Here is a 21,801-nt window from a genome sequence, read left to right on the forward strand (position 1 = left end):
GCTGACAGCCTTGATTTTAAATGGATGTCCAGTCAGTGCCGACTCGTTTTGGCTGAAAAAAATCTTCCTTATCTCATCCCAGCATTTCTTGCCAGAGAGACCTGTGTGGCAGAGTTCATGTATATATTTCCTTGTATGGTATTTTGTAAATAACATTCGTTTGCTGGTTGTTTGTATCGGGTATTTCAGGTTCATTAGCCGCTATTTAAGTGTGTTGGGAGGTTTGTGGGCTACCATGATGCTGAGAGGTTTGATTTGTCTGGACATCATTTCCCAGATGTCTTTAATGTTAAGTAATGTGCTAGGGTTTCTGTAGACGTTGTGTCTACTTGTGTCTGTTTGTTGATGTGAAATCGGCACACTGGGTTTATTGGGTAGGCAAAAGTGAGGACTGTAGATGCTGGAAACCAGAGTTTAGATCAGAGTGGTGCTGGAAAAGCACAGCAGGTCTGACAACTTCCGAGGAGCAGGAAAATCGACGTTTCGGGCAAAAGCCCTTCATCAGGAATAGAAGCAGGACGCTTCCAGGGGTGGCGAGATAAATTGGGGGGGTGCTGGGCCAAAGGTAGCAAAGAGTACAATAGGTGAATGGGGTTGGGGACGTAGGTGACAGGTCAGAGAGGAGGGTGGAGCGGATAGGTGGGAAGGGAGATTGACAGGTCCTGAGGACAGCGCTCAGATGGAAGGTTGGAACTCAGCTAAGGTGGGGGGAGTGGAAATGAGGAAACTGGTGCAGTCCACATCGATGTCCTGGGGTTGAATGTATCCGAGGCAGAAGTTGGGGCGTTCTTCCCCCAGACATCGGGTGGGGAGGGAGGGGCGATGGAGGAGGCCCAGGTCCTGCATGTCCCTGGCAGAGTGGGAGGGGAGGTTGAAATGTTGGGCCACAGGGCGATGGGGTTGATTATTGCGGGTGTCCTGGAGATGTTCCCTCAAACGCTGTGACTTGATTCTGCGACGGGGCTCCAGTCTCCCCAATGTAGGGGAGACCGCATCGGGAGCAATGGATACAAGAAACAACTTTGGTGGAAGCCTTCGAACTCCCGTGACCCGGGTTCGATTTCCGGGCAGGGAAGCAATTTTCAGTAGAGAAGTCAAACTTAGCTGCCATCTCTCTGGTGGTCTAGTGGTTCGGATTCGGCGCTTTCACCGCTGCGGCCCGGGTTCGATTCCCGGTCAGGGAAGCAATTTGCAGTGTATTTTTTGGGCTGCCCATTCTCCTTAAATGCGCTGTAGAGTTACTCATTGGTCTTCGGAGTCACTGGGTGCTGCACTGTGTTGTGGTTCGTTGGAATAGTACCCTCGTTCAGATTTGTTTGTAGGTGTAGGGATGATTACTTCTGTAGCTAAGTACTTGGTTCGTGTGTGTTGCTTTCCTGCAGAGGCTGTTTTGAATTTATCATTGACTGGTCGGTCTACTGTGACATCCAGAAATGGCACTTTGTTGTTGTTCTCCTCTTTTGTGAATTTTATGCCAGGAAGGAGATTGTTGATGGTGTTGTAGGTTTCCTCTAATTTGTTTCATTTTTTGATGACAGAAGTGTTTCATTGGCGTTTCGTTGATTTGTTTGTAGGGCTTGTTACTGAATATGAAGTGGGTGGTAAGGCACAGTTCCACGAGGTTGACAGTGTTATCTTTGCAGGCTGAAGTTGGTTCTGTGTTTTTGTATTTAGTTCTTCGAGTAGTGTCTTCAGTTTTCTTTGGCGACGTTGATGTTAATGGATGTGAACAGGGCTGTTATGTCAAAGGACAACATTATTCCATCCTCTTCTGTCTTCGTGTCTTTGGTGTTCGGGAATTCTTGGATGGAGTAAATGGAGTGGAGTGAATCTTCGACTTGGTGTTTTAGTCCTCAGTGGAGGCCTTTGACTAGTCTGTATATTGGTGTTCCAAGTAGTGAGACGATGGCCTGAGGGGGGCTCCTAGTTTGAAAAAGAGGAGAACAACAATAAACTGCATTCTTAGATGTCACAGTAGAGCGAACAGTCAATGGGGAACTTCAAACTAGCATCTACAGAAAACCAACACTCAAAAACCAAATACTTAACCACAGAAGCAATCATCCCAACACCCACAAACGAAGCTGCATCAGGACATTATTTCAACGAGCCACTGACTAGTCGGTATATTGGTGTACCAAGTGGTGAGACTTTGGGTCTGAGGGGGGCTCCTGGTTTGAATTGGAGGAGAAAATTAACACAGTGCCATTTCTAGATGTCACAGTAGGGCGAACAGTCAATGGGGAACTTCAAACTAGCGTCGACAGAAAAACAACACACACAAATACTTAACCACGGAAGTAATCATCCCAACACCCACAAACGAAGATTCAACAGGACATTATTTCAACGAGCCGCAACACACTGCAGCACAGAGAAATTACGAATTACAAGAGAGAAATACGTATATAATATATTTAAAGAGAACGCGTCCCAAAAAAAACCCATTCCGCCGATTTCTCAGTGATGCTTCCAAGCTCACTCTCAAAAATTCGGTTTGTCCCTCCATTCTTTCCTGTTTGTTTTTTGTGGGTTTTGAAAGCGTTCCCAAAGCGTTCCCAATCCTCTGACTGAGTATTGGAGTTGGGAAGGTAAAAACAATGACTGCAGATGCTGGAAACCAGATTCTGGATTAGTGGTGCTGGAAGAGCACAGCAGTTCAGGCAGCATCCAAGTAGCTTCGAAATCGACGTTTCGGGCAAAAGCCCTTCGTCAGGAATAAAGGCAGTGAGCCTGAAGCATGGAGAGATAAGCTTATCTCTCCATGCTTCAGGCTCACTGCCTTTGTTCCTGACGAAGGACTTTTGCCCGAAACGTCGATTTCGAAGCTGCTTGGATGCTGCCTTAATTGGAGTTGCGAAGTTATGTTGTGGCTGTACAGGACATTGGTGAGACCACTTTTAGAATATTGTGTGCAATTCTGGTGTCCCTCCAATCAGAAGGATATTGTGAAATTTGAAAGGGTTCTGAAGCACCAATGGGTCCACAGAGGGGAAGAGGCCCTTCTGCTGCCCTGAGTGTGGGAAGGCCTTCAGTGATTCCTCTGCCCTGCTGACGCACAAGTTGGTCCACACCGTGGAAGGCTGTTCTCCGGCCCCAAGTGCGAGATGGCCTTCAGCAGTTCTTCCCACCTGTTGAGACACCAGTGGGTCCACACTGAGAGGCCGTTCTTCTGCCCCACCTGCAGGAGGGGCATTGCTCTTTCCTCTGACGTACTGGCCCATTGGTGTGTCCAAATGGTAGAGAGGTCGTTCAGTTGCCCTATGTGCAGGAAGGCCTTCAGCAATTGCTCGGCCCTGCTGAGGCACCAGTCTATCCACACCGGGGAGAAGCCGTTCTCCTGCCCCGAATGTGGGAAGGTCTTTACCCACTCCTCCACACTGCTGAATCACCAGCTGGACCACACGGGGGTTTTGGGGGGGGGGGGGAGAGTGGCGGAGGAGGGGAGGCCATTCTGCTGCCCTAAGTGTGGGAAAGCCTTCAGCAATTCCTCCGCCCTGCTGAAGCACCAGTGTGTCCACCCTGGGGAGAGACCCTTCAGCTGGCCCGAGTGTGGGAAGAGGTTCATGTTTTCCTGCAACTTGCGGAAGTACTAGCGGGGGCAACAGCGCTCCCAGCAATCAGATCCCACCAGTGACGCTGCCTTCGGTCACCCCCCAGGACTGAATCTGCAGCCATTTCTGACAGTGGGTGCAGTGGGAGAGGAGGTGAGCTGTTATTTTTTTCTGCTGGAATGCAATTGCCTCCCCTACACCACACAAACCCAACCCCAAGGTAGCTCAGGGTTAGCACTGCTGCATCATGGCACCAGGAACTCAAGAATAATTCCACCCTTGGGGTTCTGTGTGCAATTTATGGAGGGTTGGAAAATGGATCTGAGTGGGTTAGTCTTCGGAAGATCAGTGCAGATGTGTTCGGCTGAAGGACCTGTTATTCCACATTGTGGGGGTGCTATGATTCTATGAGCTTTGCCTTCAGTGGACACTGTTGCTTATTGAGCCCGGGACTGCACATTGCCAATGAAATGATCCAGAGAAACCTAAGACCGCAAGACCATCGGAGAAGAAGTTTGGCCGACTCTGCCATTCGTTAGTAACAAAAGTATTGGATGAGATTAGCTACAGTGTGGAAACAGGCCATTTGTCCCAACAAGTCCACACCGACCCTCCGAAGTGTAACCCATCCAGACCCATTTCCCTCTGACTAATGTACCTAACTCTATGGGCAATTAAGCATGGCCAATCCACAAGACCTGCACATCTTTGGTTTATGGAAGAAAACAGGACCACCCAGAGAAAACCCACGCAGACATTGGGAGAATGTGCACACTCCTCACAGACTGCCACCCAAGGCTGGAATAAAACCTGGGTCCCTGGCACTGTGAGGCTGCAGGTGTAACCACTGAGCCACTACATATTGCAACCCGAGTTTGGCAAGCCGGGGGTTGGGTGAATACAGCAAGCCAGGCAGCACCAGGATGTGGAGTAGTCAGCGTTTTGGGTATTAACCCTTCTTCATTACTGAAAGAGTGACTTATCTATGAGAAAAGATTTACATGAATGTTGCTGGGGGTTGGAGGGCTTGAGCTGCAGGGAGCGGCTGAATAACGTGGGGTTGTTTTCACTGGAGCATCGGAGGCAGAGAAGTGACCTAATAGCGGTTACAAAATCATGAGGGGCATGGACAGGGTAAGAGACAAGGTCTTTTCCCTGGGCTGGGGGAGTCCAGAACTAGAGGGCATAGGTTTAGGGTGAGAGGCGAAATATATAAAAAGGGACGACTTCTTCATGCAGAGGGTGGTACTTATATGAAATGAGCTGCCAGAGTATGTGGGTCAGGTGTTGTCAAATGGGAGTAGATTAATTTCGGATATCAGGTCAGCATGGACAAGTTGGACCAAAGGGTCTGTTTCCATGCTGTACGTGTCTCTGACTACTGGTCCTGATGTAAGTTTAAAATAGAGTCCAAGTAACTTTGAATAGCTCAATCTTGTTGAGCTCACCTCCTGAAAAGTTTCAGATGAATCCCTCTGAGAGATACTGTTTAAACATGCTGAGTTGGACAAAGTATCCCATCAAGTTCAACACAAACCCAGAGATGAAGAAGTCAGAAGTCAGAACACCAAGGGGACCAAAACTGATCACAATATTCCAGGTGCATCCTCATCAACGTCCTGTATAACTACAACATAACTTGCCAACATCTATACTCAATTCCCTAACTGATGAAGGCCAGTGTGCTGAAACCTTTCTTCACTACCTTGTGTACCGATGTTGTCAGAGATATAGGACCTACTTTAAACTGATGCAGAATCCAGCTGCTGAGAGCCCAGAAGCAGAGTAGAGCTGCGTGAGTGTGCTGGGCTTTCGATTTGGATACCACCTCCCCACACCTCTCGAGACCTCAGGTCTGTAGCTTGCCTTCTTATCTTTGAGGGTTTTCCACCTGTTTGAAACAGCCTGTCCTGCAATTAACCTCTTTATGCCAAGGTGTTCCTTCTCCGGGCAGAATTAATTGTCCTTCTGTCACACAGTTATTAAACACCATTTTCTCATCTGTCCAAAGGAACTGCTCATTGTTTTGCCTCCTCCTTCCCAGCGATAGTTAATGTATGTTATTTGTTAACTCCCTTGTAGCAGTTTCTCATTGGCCCTTTCGTTTCTTGGTCCAGAAAGAGTTATTGCTGACTCATGAAGTTTTCAAAGTTGTGGAGTTTACAGGACCACACCATATTCCTCTCTGCCTCCCCCAGGAATAACGATTGCTCCTGAGGTACTCACAGTTCCTGACGTTCCTTGATATCCCCAAATACAATCCATACGTCAGGAAATCACTGGTGCTGCCCTGACATAGATAGTCAATGTTTGAACAGAAGATTATGGGGAGAAAATGCAGAAATCCGAAATGCAAAGAGACTTGGGAGTTCAAGTCCAGGATTTTCTCAAAGTAAACTTGCAGGTTGAGTTGCATTTTCCCCTGCAAGCGCCGAATGTGTGACACCAGCTCATTTACCTATTCCCTCCTCGCTATCCAAGGGGCCAAACTTACATTCCAGGTGAAGTGGCCCTTTACCTGCACTTCCCACAACCCAGTCTACTGCATTTGCTGCTCACAATGTTGCCTCATCTACATTGGGGAAAACGAAGCCTAAACTGGGTGACTGCTGCACAGAACATCTACGTTCTGCCTGCAAAAAAGACCCTGAGCTTCCAGTTGCCTGCCAATTCCACACCCCACCCTGTTCCCTGGCCAACATCTCTGTCTCAGGTTTGCTGTTGTGTTCCAGCGAAGCTCAGCACCAGCAGAACGAAGAGCACCGAATATTGCACTTGGGGACCACACATCCCTCTGGTCCCAATATCCAATTCAATAATTCTAGGACCTGAACTCCATAGTATCCTCGTCCCTTCCACACACACCAAACCTTGTTATCACATAGTCTGTCATTCCACACTACTTCGCCACGAACAGTCTCCATTAACAGTTATTCACCCTCTCACGCAGATCGTTATCAACTCCTTTTTCTGTCCAACAGTTCTTTCCTCGCTTTGGGCTCTGTCCTGATCTCCGCCTTCCTCCCACAATATCTCCTGCATATAAACCGACATTTTCCCAATCACCATCAGTTCTGTGGAAGGGTCACCGGCAACTCCTGTTTTTTGTTCCTGATATACAGCATCCGCAGTTCTTTCAGATTTTTATTGAGAGAGAGTTGGAAATTGTTTCGAGAGACAGAAAGAGAAGGGGGAGAAACAGAACAGACATGAACGTAAAATCATTGTAGTGCGATCACTTCCCTTCAGCATGAATAGAGCGCATGGTCCATCTGTGAGCTTGTGGCGCAACGGTAGCGCGTCTGACTCCAGATCAGAAGGTTGTGTGTTCAAATCACGTCAGGATCACTACAATCAACGTCTAACATTTCCAATGAAAAAAAGAGTACGTTCACTCCGTATATCTGTTGTGCCAAAAGTTGTGGACACTTTCGATCATGCATGAATCTTTGCTGTCAGTTTGATTTGTGAACACTGTGTCAGGGAGGTGGTGTGCCTATTGTTTGGGGAAATGCTGAGCTCCCCGCAATATGACAAGTCTAACACCAACTGTTCATCACGGGATTTCAACACACAGCCGCTTCGTTCAGTTGGTGACCGCGCAGTGTGAATCACATTATACCGATACTTTTACAACAGAATCCAGAGATTTTCATCCAGGTTTTAGTCACATCAAACTGCCACGTAATGATGTTATGGCCTCAGTAAACTATAATAACGTGAAGATCGCTGGGATGATTTTCTACATCGGACTGCAATCGAAACACAGATCATTGTTTCCAGTTTTGGTGGAACAAAATACATCGTATTGGTGGATAATTACAGTTTGTGCAAACACAGCTAGCCATCGATAAATATTAATCCTGTTCACTTCAATGGCAAAATTTCAATTCAGAAACCAAGTGCACTTGGCTGTTTGTAACAGAGACAACATGACAAAATGGCTCTTAGGAGGAGAAATGGGACATTGAGGAGAAGTGAAATGTTTGCTTTTGGTCACCTCCACAATTGTTAGACAACCAGGTTGAAAGGATTCTTAAAAGGTGGCTGAAGGAGTGGTGAGGGATAACACATCAGACAGCGCAAAGTGGAAGACCACTTTCTAGTGGAAGAAAAAGACATTCCTTATTTCTGAAAGAACTGGGAAACAGAAGAGGGGATGAAATCTGACTTGGGAGCTATTTCCTATTTTTTGAGGATGTTGCTTCATCACAGTCTTGGTTTAGAGCATAAGCTCTTCATCAGGAATAAAGGGTGGCCCAAGGGGGCTGAGAGATAAATGGGAAGGAAGTGGGGCTGGAGGGAAGGCAGCTGGGAGTGCAATAGGTAGATGGAGGTAGGGATTGATGGTGATAGGTCAGAGATGAGGGTGGAGCAAATAGGTGAGAAGCAAGGTGGACAGGTATGACAGGTCAAGAGGTTGGTGTCGAATTGGAAGGTTGGATCTGGGACAAGGTGGGGGAGAGGAAATAAGGAAACTGATGAAATCTGCATTGATACCATGTAGTTGGAGGGTCCTAAAGCAGAAGTTGAGGTGTTTTTCCTACAAGTGTCGGGTCGGAAGAGGTTGGCAGTGGAGGAGGCCCAGGACTTGCATGTCCTTGGTGGAATGGAAGGGGGAGTTAAAGTGGTAAAAACAATGACTGCAGATGCTGAAAACCAAATACTGGAATAGTGGTGCTGGAAGAGCACAGCAGTTCAGACAGCATCCAACGAGCAGCGAAATCGACGTTTCGGGCAAAAGCCCTTCATCAGGAATAAGGCATTGAGTCTGAAACGTGGAGAGATAAGCAAGAGGAGGGTGGGATAAAGTGTTCAGCCACAGGGCGGTGTGTCGGTTAGAATTAGAGTCCAAGAGTTGTTCCCTGAAATATTTGGTTTGTTGGCATCCAGTTTCCCCAATGTGGTTGAGACCATATTGCGAGCAATGGACATGATCTTATAAATAGATTGCATAAGTCTTAGCCTGCCAGAATTATTTTCTTTTATTAAATTAAAGAAAATTTTTATTCAATTGGATGACTGCATGAAACGGTTTGTTGGTCAGATTTGAATCATCACTCCCAAATGAGACGATGCCATGAATATCAGTGAACTGCTCTTTTTGTTAAAAACCACAAGTTCTTGATTTATTTTCACAACTTACTGGTATTTCCACCTGCACATTCAATGTCAAACTCTGACATCAGAAATTAAATTACAGCATTAATTTTGACTTGAAATATTCGAACAAACAAATTAATGGCACACAGTGAATCGCAAGTCTGATTAATCTGAAATTAAATTTGACCAAAAAAATATAAAATCAAGATGGGAGATAAGAAATGGGGGAATGGCAGAAGGCGAGAAATGCAGCATCATAGAAAGTGCTCCCCCAGAGTGTGCATTTTACCAACTACCACTGCTAAATATAAACACTCTGATATGATCCTTCGGTTTTAATGAACACCATAGCCCCATACAGTAGGTACCATTTAAATGAGTTAAAAATACAAGCATTGAGCAAATCCAGCTTCCAGCCTTACCCCCGCCTCCCCACCCCCCCCCCGCCCCCTCTCGCTCCTTGGAGCTTGGACCTTCCTCCAGCGCCGGGGGGTTGTTGAACTCCTGGGCTCCAGCGGCCACGCCTCCACTGAAGAAGCTTTGGGAAACAGATGCAAAGGCAAGATGCAGAACAGAGAACCTTTGTATATGAAAGCAGCTTACAGAGAAATTGAGCAACAGAATCACATGATTTTTACCCATCGTCCTCTGGGTTATCGACCCAGCACACTCACGCAGCACTACTCTACTTCTGTGCTCCCAGCAGCTGGATCGTGGATCAGTTTAAAGTAGGTCCTATATCTCTGATTACATCAGTACACAAGGCAGTGAAGAAAGGTTTCAGCACACTGGCCTTCATCAGTTAGGGAATTGAGTATAGATGTTGGCAAGTTATGTTGTAGTTATACAGGACGTTGATGAGACTACACCTGGAATATTGTGATCAGTTTTGGTTCCTCTGGTGTTCTGACTTCTGACTTCTTCAACTCTGGGTTTGTGTTGAACTTGATGGGATACTTTGTCCAACTCAGCATGTTTAAACAGTATCTCTCAGAGGGATTCATCTGAAACTTTTCAGGAGGTGAGCTCAACATGATTGAACTATTCAAAGTTACTTGGACTCTATTTTAAACTTACATCAGGACTAGTAGTCAGAGACACGTACAGCATGGAAACAGACCCTTCGGTCCAACTTGTCCATGCTGACCTGATATGCTATATTAATCTAGTCCCATTTGACAGCACCTGACCCATATACTCTGGCAGCTCATTTCATATATGTACCACCCTCTGCATAAAGAAGTTGTCCTTTTAATTTGTTTCGCCTCTTACCCTAAACTTATGCCCTCTAGTTCTGGACTCCCCTACCCAAGGAAAGGACATTGTCTATTACACTGTCCATGCCCCTCATGATTTTATAACCGCTATTAGGTCACTTCTCTGCCTCCGATGCTCCAGTGAAAACAACCCCATGCTATTCAGCCGCTCCCTGCAGCTCAAGCCCTCCAACCCCCAGCAACATTCATGTAAATCTTTTCTCATAGATAAGTCACTCTTTCAGTAATGAAGAAGGGTTTATACCCAAAACGCTGATTACTCCACATCCTGGTGCTGCCTGGCTTGCTGTATTCTCCCAACCCCCGGCTTGCCAACTTCGGGTTGCAATATGTAGTGGCTCAGTGATTACCACTGCAGCCTCACAGTGCTGGGGACCCAGATTTGATTCCAGCCTTGGGTGGCTGTCTGTGAGGACTTTGCACTTTCCCCCAATGTCTGAGTGAGTTTTCTCTGGGTGGTCCTGTTTTCTTCCATAAATCAAAGATGTGCAGGTCATGTGGATGGGCCATGCTTAATTGCCCATAGAGTTAGGTACATTAGTCAGAGGGAAATGTGTCTGGATGGTTTACACTTCGGAGGGTCGATGTGGACTTATTGGAATGAATGGCCTGTTTCCACACTGTAGCTAATCTCATCCAATACTTTTGTTACTAACGAATGGCAGAGTCGGCCAAACTTCTTCTCCGATGGTCTTGCGGTCTTAGGTTTCTCTGGTTCATTTCATTAGCAATGTGCAGTCCCGGGCTCAATGAGCAACAGTGTCCACTGAAGGCAAAGCTCACAGAATCATAGAACCCCCACAATGTGGAAACAGGTCCTTCAGCCGAACACATCTGCACTGATCTTCCGAAAACTAACCCACTCAGATCCATTTTCCTACCCTCCTTAACTTGCACACAGACTCCCAAGGGTGGAATTATTCCTGGGTTCCTGGTGCCATGAGGAAGCAGTGCTAACCCTGAGCCATCATGGAGTTGTGATTGTGGGGTGTCGGGAAGGCAAAGGCAGTCCAGCAGAAGACTAAAACAGCCCACCTACTCTCCCACTGCACCCACTGTCAGAACTGGCAGGAGGTTCAGACCTGGGAGGTGACTGAAGGCATCATCACTGGTAGGATCTGATTGCTGGGAGCGCTGGTGCCCCCGCTGGTGCTTCCGCAAGTTGTAGGAAAACTTGAACCTCTTCCCACACTCGGTCCAGCTGGAGCGCATCTCCCAGGTGTGGGCACATTGGTGCTTCAGTAGGGCAAAGGAATTGCTGAAGGCTTTCCCACACTTAGGGCAGCAGAATGGCCTCCCCTCCTCCGCCACTCTCCCCCCCCCACCCCACCCCCAAACCCCCGTGTGGTCCAGCTGGAGATTCAGCAGTGTGGAGGAGCAGATAAAGACCTTCCCACATTCGGGGCAGGATAACGGCTTCTCCCCGGTGTGGATAGACTGGTGCCTCAGCAGGGACGAGGAATTGCTGAAGGCCTTCCTGCACATAGGCAACTGAACGACCTCTCTACCATTTGGACACACCAATGGGCCAGTACGTCGGAGGAAAGAGCAATGCCCCTCCTGCAGTTGGGGCAGAAGAACGGCCTCTCAGTGTGGACCCACTGGTGTCTCAACAGGTGGGAATAACTGCTGAAGGCCATCTCGCACTTGGGGCCGGAGAACATCCTTCCCTGGTGTGGACCAACTTGTGCGTCAGCAGGGCAGAGGAATCACTGAAGGCCTTCCCACACTCAGGGCAGCAGAAGGGCCTCTTCCCCTCTGTGGACCCATTGGTGCTTCAGAACCCTTTCAAATTTCACAATATCCTTCTGATTGGAGGAACACCAGAATTGCACACAATATTCTAAAAGTGGTCTCACCAATGTCCTGTACAGCCACAACATAACTTCCCAACTCCAATTCAGGCAGCATTCAAGCAGCTTCGAAATCGACGTTTCAGGCAAAAGCCCTTCGTCAGGAATAAAGGCAGTGAGCCTGAAGCATGGAGAGATAAGCTTATCTCTCCATGCTTCAGGCTCACTGCCTTTATTCCTGACGAAGGGCTTTTGCCTGAAACGTCGATTTCGAAGCTCCTTGGATGCTGCCTGAACTGCTGTGCTCTTCCAGCACCACTAATCCAGCATCTGGTTTCCAGCATCTGCAGTCATTGTTTTTACCTTCCCAACTCCAATACTCAGTCAGAGGATTGGGAACGCTTTCAAAACCCACAAAAAACAAACAGGAAAGAATGGAGGGACAAACCGAATTTTTGAGAGTGAGCTTGGAAGCATCAGTGAGAAATCGGCGGAATGGGTTTATTGCGGACGCGTTCTCCTTAAATACACTATATACGTATTTCTCTTGTGGTCTTCGTAGTTTCTCTGTGCTGCAGTGTGTCGTGGTTCGTTGAAATAATGTCCTGATGCAGCTTCGTTTGTGGATGTTGGGATGATTGCTTCTGTGTTTAAGCATTTGGTTTGTGTGTGTTGTTTTCATGTAGATGCTAGTTTGAAGTTCCCCATTGACTGTTCGCTCTACTGTGACATCTAAGAATGGCAGTTTATTGTTTTTCTCCTCCTTTTCTAACCAGGAGCCCCCCTCAGGCCATAGTCTCACTACTTGGAGCACCAGTATACAGACTAGTCAAAGGCCTCCACTAAGGACTAAAACACCAAGTCGAAGATTCATGCCACTCCATTTACTCCATCTAAGAATTCCTGAACACCAAAGACACGAAGATAGAAGAGGATGGAATAATGTTGTCCTTTGACATAACAGCCCTGTTCACATCCATTAACATCAACGTGGCCAAATAAAACTGAAGACACTACTCGAAGAACTAAAGACGAAAACACAGAACCAACTTCAGCAGCAAAGATAACACTGTCAACCTCGTGGAAGTGTGCCTTACCACCCACTTCATATTCAGTAACAAGCCCTACAAACAAATCAACGAAACGCCCATGAAACACTTCTGTCATCAAAAAAATGAAACAAATTAGAGGAAACCTACAACACCATCAACAATCTCCTTACTGGCATAAAATTCACAAAAGAGGAGAACAACAACAAAGTGCCATTTCTGGATGTCACAGTAGACCGAACAATCAATGATAAATTCAAAACAGCATCTACAGAAAAACAGCGCACGCGAACCAAGTACTTAGCTACAGAAGTAATCATCCCTACACATACAAACAAATCTGAACGAGGGCACTATTTCAACGAAACACGACGCAGTGCAGCACCCAGTAACTGCACAGCGCTTTTAAGGAGAATGGATAGCCAAGCAACACACTGAAAATTGCTTCCCTGACCGGGAATTAAACCCGAGCCGCGGCGGTGAAAGCGCCGAATCCTAACCACTAGACCACCAGGGAGACAGAGGCAAAGGTTGACAGCTCTCCTGAAAATTGCTTCCCTGCCCGGAAGGCGAACCCGGGTCACGAAGTTGGAAGGCTAACACCAATGTCATTTCGTGTATCCATTGCTCCCGATGCGGTCTCTTCTACATTGGGGAGACTGGAGCCCCGCCGCAGAGTCAAGTCACAGCGTTTGAGGGAACATCTCCAGGACATCCGCAACAATCAACCCCAGCGCCCTGTGGCCCAACATTTCAACCTCCCCTTCCCACTCTGCCAGGGACATGCATGTCCTGGGCATCCTCCATCGCCGCTCACTCCCCACCCGATGCCTTGAGGAAGAACGCCCCAACTTCTGCCTCGGATACATTCATCCCCAGAGCATCAATGTGGTCTGCACCAGTTTCCTCATTTCCCCTCCCCCCACCTTACCTCAGTTCCAACCTTCCAGCTAAGCGCTGTCCTCATGACCTGTCCTACCTGCCAATCTCCCTCCCCAGCTATCCGCTCCACCCTCCTCTCTGATCTGTCACCTCCAACCCCACCCCCATTCACCTATTGTACTTTTTGCTACCTTCAGCCCAGCACACCCCACCCCCAATTTATCTCTCCACCCTGGAGGTGTTCTGCCTCTATTCCTGATGAAGGGCTTTTGCCCGAAACATCGACTTTCCTGCTCCTCGGAAGCTGTCTGACCTGCTGTGCTTTTCCAGCACCACTCTGATCTAAACTCTGGTTTCCAGCATCTGCAGTCCTCACTTTTGCCTACCCAATAAACCCAGTGTGCCGATTTCACATCAACAAAATGACACAAGCAGACACAACGTCTGCAGAAACCCTAGCCACATTACTTTACATTAAAGACATCTGGGAAATGATGTCCAGACAACTCAACCCTCTCAGCATCATGGTAGCCCACAAACCGCCCAACACACTTAAACAGCCTCTAATGAACCTGAAATACCCGATACAAACAAGCAGCAAACGAATGTTATTTACAAAATACCATACAAGGAAATATATACATGAACTCTGCCGCACAGTTCTCTGTAGCAAGAAATGCTATGATGAGAAAAGGAAGATTTTTTTTAGCCAAAACGAATCGGCACTGACTGGACATCCATTTAAAATCAACGCTGTCAGCCCAGGATGGAAGACCCGAAGGGATGTACAGTTTTCTTATTTCCTGAAGATTTATAAAGCTGAGACTGGGTTTTGGAGTTTGTTCCCTTTCCACTCCCAAGAGCCGCAGTGTTGGGGCGGTGGGTTGGGGAAAGTGAAATGTGCCCATGAGCAGCGTGTGGGGCTTTTTCAGCTTCCCCTCCTCTGACAGCGCGGTGACTTGACTCTGATGTTCTCAGGGACCCTTACTGACGCGACACAGTGAAAAGAGTCTCATTCCCGCAGATCAGGAATTCAAACCGTGTGCCAGCTTCAGGACAATGAGAAAGATTAATTGGGGTGTGTGAAGAAGCTGCGAGCTGCATTTCAAACAGGTAGGTGGAGTCAGATGCGTCATCCATTGCGCCCCCGGCACTGTGCGGACCTGACGCCGCCATGCTGCAGAGTTCTGACCTTAACACGAACATGCGCAGCAATGGGAACATTCACAAGAGGAACAGCCAAAGATAATCACCGTCACTGCTTCCCTTCCATAGTCCCAACTTTGTGAAGCAATATCTTTCACTGGCAAATAAAACATCTTTGTCCTCAGGTGCCTGCTTAATTTCGATTACGACTTCACGCCCCTCACTGTTCGATCTCATTTCCAAACTCTTGGCTCATCGCCTCAATAGCAGCTCTGTGGGTCTCTGCTTGTTTCACCCTGACAGGCAGTGGGCTACAGATTCCCGAGCAGTCCCAGTGTAACTGAAATACTTCAACCCCTCCAATGATTTGCATCTTTAAAAAAACCGTGGAGCAATCTCCCTTTCTTTTTGACGTCGTTTCTCAACTGTAGTCGGCAGGGTTCACACCTGCGTGGGGAAACCGCAATGGATTTCATGTCCATCGCATTCACCACTCGGCCCACCAATACAGAACCACACTGACAGCTTCATTTCCCAGGACTCTCTGCCTGTGGAGCTGAGAAAAAGTGAATCCTTGCAGAGTTTGTTTGAATTCAATCACTTCTCAGGTTTCGAAAGGGTTAAATATCTGCAAATGGCGAGTCTGCGTGTTTCATCTGGGTAGATGAAATGGACGTTCAGTTAAAAACAAAAACAGAAATTGCAGGTCAGGCAGCATCTGTGGAAAGAGAATCAGAGACAACATTTCAGAACTCGTTTTTTTCCTCATCCAGGTCCAGCCAAACCTGCTGAGTTTCTCCAGCAGTTTCGCTTTCTGTCTCGGATTCTCAGCATCCGCAGTCATTTATGTTAGAAATTCAATCAATTCAGAAACCCCTTTGTGCTGCCTCAGTGGAAGAGATTTCCGTTTGGGAAACATTTTCCTGACACCATTAAAAACGTGCACTTTCGCAGGCAAGATAGCGGTAGGAGCTAGAACAAGGAACAAGCCGTCCCTGGGTGGTCTCGAACCACCAACCTTTCGGTTAACAGGCGAACGCGCTGACCAATTGCGCCACAGAGACAGGGGCAAGAGCTGCTTGCACAGTGTCTTTGAGGAACCTACTAATCAATTCATAATTCAACCCGCCCCGCCCAAAATTAACATTGTCTTCTATCAGTTTTACTTTCCATAATAAAGCCTTGGACATTCATTCTGGAGACATGGGGACAGCCTGATCCCACCATCTGCAGGTACATCATGTCACGAGGAACGAGCTCTCCACCACCGGGGCCATCGCCCTCCGAGCCTTTCAGTGTTTTGCCTCTTCCTGAATTTTCTCATTGGCGCCGAGCCGAGAAGGGGTTTGAATTCCTGATGTGCAGAGAATTCTTTCAATGTCTCGGGTCAGTTCAGGTCCCGAGAATATCAGAGTCAATCAGCCTCTTAAACAAGGGGATGGTGTCTGGACTGTCTCTGCTCAGTCCGTCAGTTCATCCTTCATTCTCCTCTACTTCCACTTCCCAAAGAATTTCGAAAGATTCACAAAGCTGGAGACTGGGATTTGTGTTTTACTTCCTGAACATTTTTCCACCTGCTAACTGACGATATTTTGACAAAACCTCTTCCCCATTGTAACATTTGCATCATGTCCAGGGATGAGCAATTTCCAATCCCAAGTTTGGGAATGTTCTCTTTGGAGCAAAGAAGGTGAACTGGAGATTTCCAGGGGCTGTTGGCAATGATGGGAGAAGACGTGGTGTGAATGGGCAGGTTAATGATCAGAAGAACCTATTGCCACTGACTAGGGTCAGTTACCAGAGGACAGGGATTGAAGTTCTTTCATGGAAAGCCGCATTTGTGTCGAACAAACACAGCGAATACTGCAGAAAGCCAACGGGTCGAGCAGCATCCGTGGAAAGGGAAACAGAGCCGACGTTTTGAGTGTGCTACGGTTTTTGTTCAGAACTCAGTCTTTTGCCTCTTCCCGAAGTTGGTCCAGGTCTGTGTCTCAATTTGCAAACACATGGCAAGTGCAGTTCCGCAATGTGAAGTTATAGCCTTTGCTGTTTAAAAAAAAGCAGTGCATTGTTAAAATGATTATATATTGGAATGTGGAGAAAGTGAGGACTAGAGGTGAAAGTCGAAAAATGTGGCACTGGAAAAGCACAACAGGTCAGGCAGCATCTGAGGAACAGGACAGGGAACGTTTCGGGCACAAGTCCTTCATCAGGAATGATGTATGGATGTACTAAGGGGTCTCAGAGTCCCTCCACACCAGTCAATGCCAGCTGTCGGGCAGATGCAGCAGGCAATGAGCAAGGCAAGTGGTATATTACCAAGAGGAATTGAGTTCAGAAGTGGGGTCATTGAACATATTCAAGGCGAAGTTCATCTGAGTTTTGAACACGAAAGAAGTGGATGCTTATCGGGGGAGGTAAGAAAATGCTTTGAAGACCAGTACAGATCAGTCACAGAGTCAGACAGTACTGAACAGACCCTTCATCCAACGAGTCCATGCTGAGTATGTTCTCAAACTAAACTCGTCCCACCTACCAGTGTTTGGCCCATAACCCTTCCAACCTTTCGTATTCATGTACTTATCCAAATGTCTTTTGAACGTCGTAACTGTACGTGTATAAAATCATGAGGGGCATGGATAGGATTAATAAACAAAGTCGTTTCCTGGGGTGAGGGTGTCCAGAAGGAGAGGGCATGGGTTTCGCGTTAGAGGGGAAAGATACAAAAGAGATCTAAGGGGCAACTTTTTGACGCAGAGAATGGTACGTTTATTGAATGATCTGCCAGAGGAAGTGTTGAAGGCTAGTACGATTGCAACATTTAAAAGGCATTTGGGTAGGTGTATGAATAGGAAGGGTTTGGAGGGATATGGGGCCGTGTGCTGTCAGGTGGGACTAGATTGGGTTGTGATAGTTGGTCAGCATGGACAAGTTGGACCAAACAGTCTGTTTCTATGCTGTACATCTCTACCTCAATGTTCAACATACGCAGTGACCTGGCCTCCACAGTTTTCTGTGACAATGAATTCCATAGATTCACCACTCTCTGGCTAAAGAAGTTTCTCCTAATCTCCATTCTCCCTTTATGCTAAGGCTATGCCCATGGGTATTAGTCTCTCCTCCCAATGAAATCATCTTCCCAATGTCCACTCTATCCAGGCCGTTCAATGTTCTGTACTTTTCAGTTAGATCTCCCTTGAATGTGGGCCTGTTAATCAGCATGAATCAAACCCTTCAGGATGAGGACATCCGTGATTAGACTCAACAAAGTGAGAATGGAGGGTGAGAGTGTGGGATGGAGATTTTCAGCTTTTAGGGAAGAAGGTAGGAAAGAAAGTTTAATATAAATTATAATTGATCAGATGAGCCAATGGGCCAAGGAGTAGTGGATGGAGTTTAATTTAGACAAATATGAGCTGTTGCATTTTGATGAGGCAACTCAGGGCAGGACCTATGCGGTTAATGGTAAATTAATGGAATTCTGTGCTCAAAGAAGCAGTCGAGGCAGCTTCATTAAGACACTGTTGGATGGGTTTTTTTTTTTGCGTGGTAAGGGAATTAAGGGAAGTTGGGATCATGCAATTAGGAGGAGCTGAGACTATTGATCGATCCGCCATGATTGTAATGAATGGCGGAGCAGGGTCGATGGGCCAAATGGCCTACTCCTTCTATTACTTTGAAACGATAACCCTGCGTTTCCCATGGTCAACCCACCTAACCTGCACATCCCTGGACACTAGGCAATTTAGCATAGCCAATCGAAATCAAGAGCAGTGAGCAATGTAGTGATGTGGAAACCAAACACCAGAGAATGAGAGAAAGGGACAAGGAGAATAAATGTACTAGCAATCAAAACTGGATTCTCACCATCACAAAAAATAAAACTAAAAGCTGCATTGTAAAAAAAGCGAATTAATTGACTGCACACATTGAAGACAATAATTATGATCTGAGACTCCTTACAGAGATATGGCTTCAGAATGACAAGGATTGGATCCAGAATATCGAGGGGAGATGTGGCATTCAAGTCGAGTGAGAAGCTCAGTAAAGGTGGAGGGTGGGCACTGCTAATCAAAGCACTGATAACATGGTAGTCTGCTGTCAGCTCGGATTTCAGGTCCTGATTTCTCTGTCCTCTGATCTCCCTGTTCCCACAGAGTTAAATGTTGTCTGTTCTTAGCTCTGCTCGATTTCTGTTGAAGCTTTGACCCCCTTTTACCCCTTCTGGAGCAACAAAATATTCTGAGCCTCCTGGAAATGACACCTTATCTATACCTCTCCTGTTTTTAAAAATCTCGATAAAGTTATCTGTCAACTTGCTCGGCTCTGTTGGAAAAATGTCCCAGCTTCTTCTTAATTCAAACCCTCCATTCCCAGCAACACGCTGGCAAAGTAAGGAATAGGGAATTGCATCAAATCACATAAATGTACTGTCTGAAATAATCGAGCTGTGCTCTGGCCTGAGATATTGAGAGTCCCTGGTGTAAGTAATTACGAATGCAATAATTTTGGTCACAGAATTGAACAATCATTTTGCAACAAAGGGGTCTACTTTGATAAGGAGGTAGCGGTCATTTCTAGGGTAAGTGAACAGTTTGTAGATCAGGGAGATGAAGTTCCAGACACTTGTGAAGGGCTAGAATTGAATTTGATAAATAAGACAAAGAACTGTGAATGCTGGAAATCTGAAACAAAAACTGAGAACACTGGAAAAACTCAGCAGGACTGGAAGCATCTGTGGAGAGAAAGCAGAGTTAAAATTTCGAGTCCAACAACTCCTTTTCAGGATTCTGAAATAGTTTAAGCCTGGCAGTAAGTTCAGCTAACCTTTACTGCGACCCAACTTTGTTACAGCTTCAGATCTCCACATCACAAGGCGTAAAAAAAAATACCTTTTCTTAAAAAAAAAGCACCTCAAGCTCAAAGTGCGCACACTCACCCCCGACTCCCCCCACCACACTTTCTTTATTATTGGTTCGTTGAGTTGTCCCTTTGTAACTGGATCCTTCGTACAGCCGGGTAAAGCATGCAGCTGGGACGACTGAGTGAATCCTTTCGCGCAACGGCAGTTTCCATCACTGAAAAGGACATGAGTGAATCAGATGGGTTTTTGCCCTCTAAAAACGGTTTCATCCTTAGATTCTGAAGTCCAGATTACTGACCGAATCCCAATTCTGCCATCTACCGCGACGGGATTCGAACGTGAGAATCCCCAGAGCTGGGTTGTTAGCGGCGCTCGGCCATCGCCCCTTCCATCCCCCTGCAATGGCACGTGAACGCGCTGGTGCCTTCACAGGTGGGAGGAGCAGGTGAAGCTCTTCCGGCACTGACAGCAGGTGAACGGCCTCACTCCGGTGTGGACCCACTGGTGGGTCAGCAGTGCAGCTGACTGAGTGAAACCCCTCCCGTACATGGGGCACGTGAATGGCTTCTCTCACTTGTGGATACACTGGTGCGTCTCCAGATGGCTGATCCGACTGAAACCCTTCCTGCACACCGAGCAGGTGAATGGCCTCTCCCCGCTGTGAATACGTCTGTGTGTTTCCAACACGGATGGGAAAGGGAATCCTTTCCCTCAGTCCCCACATTTCCACAGTTTCCCCATTGGGGGAGCTTTCCTTGTGTTGGTCTGGGTTTGATATTACAATCAGAACGGGGACAGAGTCTATCCCCACCGTCAGGGATGAGACTTTGATTCCCCCAAGCTGAGTAAATGGTGTGAAGCACTTTTCACAGTCAGCGCACTGAATCTCCCTCACTCGGTGTCTCAGTATTCTTCCTGCCGCACCAGTGTCCAAAATCTCTCAAGCAAACAAAAGCAACCATGTCTTCTTGATTGGAATGGCTGCTGATATTCAAGTCCCAATGAATCAAGTGGCTCTGTCAGAAGTTGATGTATCATTTGTTTTCAGATTTCTTTCGGCACGTCTTCCTGCAAAAAAAATCACAAAATAAGTGATCATTGGCAGTACACTTAAACGAACATAACATAGGTGGCAGTTCCTGTAGTTTGCCAGATGCCTGCTGATCACATAATACCCAGCACACAGAAACCTGAAATCCCTCATGCAGCCAGATAGGCTTAGGTGTGTTTCGAGGAAAACTTCATTCAAATATAATCTAATCTTAAACTAAATACGTGTACATATATATATCAATATGCCATTCCTTTCAATGCGGCTCAATTCCATGAGAAACTACACTTTTAATTATGAACATGAGGAAAAAAGCAATCATTTTCCAGGGTGCAAACTGCGTACGTGCCAAACTGAGGGAATACACAAGGAAAAGACCGAAAAGAGAGATAGAAAGTATTTGAGCACCTTTGCAGAATCTGCTCCCTCTCTGGATTCTCTCCAGTTGCTTCAAGTAAACCTCCCTGGGGGTCAGGCAGCCCTGCATCGGGAAGCACTGGGATGGTCAACTGCGACCAGTTTACATGGAGAATACATCTCCACATGAAACAGCCTCGAGGCAAACTTCCCTTCCTTCCACAAAGTTCAAGACCCCTCAAAGCGAAATTCCCCAGGTAAGTTTGGAAGAATTTCTTCCAGGTGTTCACTAATCATTTCTATGAGCACTTTGTTAAAGTTTGAATATAGCCAGTTTTGAAAATTAGTGATTCTGCGCGAAATCACAGTTCGAAAAACAGAATGTGGGAATTTAGACTGAGTTTATTTTTGCACATCGACGATATGTCTGCACAACAGCATATGACACGACAGCAGTGAAGATCTTCTGACCTCATTCTCAAACGTGCCTGCCACACGCCAGATGAAAAGCTGAATACTTCTGTGGAAAAACTGCCGAGCAATGCAAGAGAATGGCACAACGCGTGCGTGTTGGAACCAGAACCCAAAGGAGAGACCATTCTCTCCTATTCATTCAACGTCGTCTTTCGCAGCTTTCCCGTATAACGGCGCTCTGTTCTGGACCTTGCCTCTGCTTCCCAAAAAAGCTTCGACGCACATGTTTCACATGATATACTGGCCCATTG

The 21,801-nt window shown here is 46.8% G+C and overlaps 4 non-coding genes across 4 annotated transcripts; 2 read left to right on the forward strand and 2 right to left on the reverse strand.

The window, feature by feature from the left end:
• Positions 1–1,112: 1,112 nt before the first annotated feature.
• trnae-uuc (transfer RNA glutamic acid (anticodon UUC)) lies at positions 1,113–1,184 on the forward strand. Its single transcript has one exon. It is a non-coding gene; the product is annotated as a tRNA-Glu (tRNA).
• Positions 1,185–6,830: 5,646 nt separating this feature from the next.
• trnaw-cca (transfer RNA tryptophan (anticodon CCA)) lies at positions 6,831–6,902 on the forward strand. The gene has a single exon. It is a non-coding gene; the product is annotated as a tRNA-Trp (tRNA).
• A 6,319-nt stretch (positions 6,903–13,221) lies between these two features.
• Positions 13,222–13,293, reverse strand: trnae-uuc (transfer RNA glutamic acid (anticodon UUC)). The gene has a single exon. It is a non-coding gene; the product is annotated as a tRNA-Glu (tRNA).
• A 2,501-nt stretch (positions 13,294–15,794) lies between these two features.
• On the reverse strand, positions 15,795–15,868 carry trnan-guu (transfer RNA asparagine (anticodon GUU)). Its single transcript has one exon. It is a non-coding gene; the product is annotated as a tRNA-Asn (tRNA).
• Positions 15,869–21,801: the final 5,933 nt, after the last annotated feature.

Source organism: Chiloscyllium punctatum, chromosome 36 (assembly GCF_047496795.1).
Source record: "Chiloscyllium punctatum isolate Juve2018m chromosome 36, sChiPun1.3, whole genome shotgun sequence".
Lineage (NCBI taxonomy): Eukaryota > Metazoa > Chordata > Chondrichthyes > Orectolobiformes > Hemiscylliidae > Chiloscyllium > Chiloscyllium punctatum.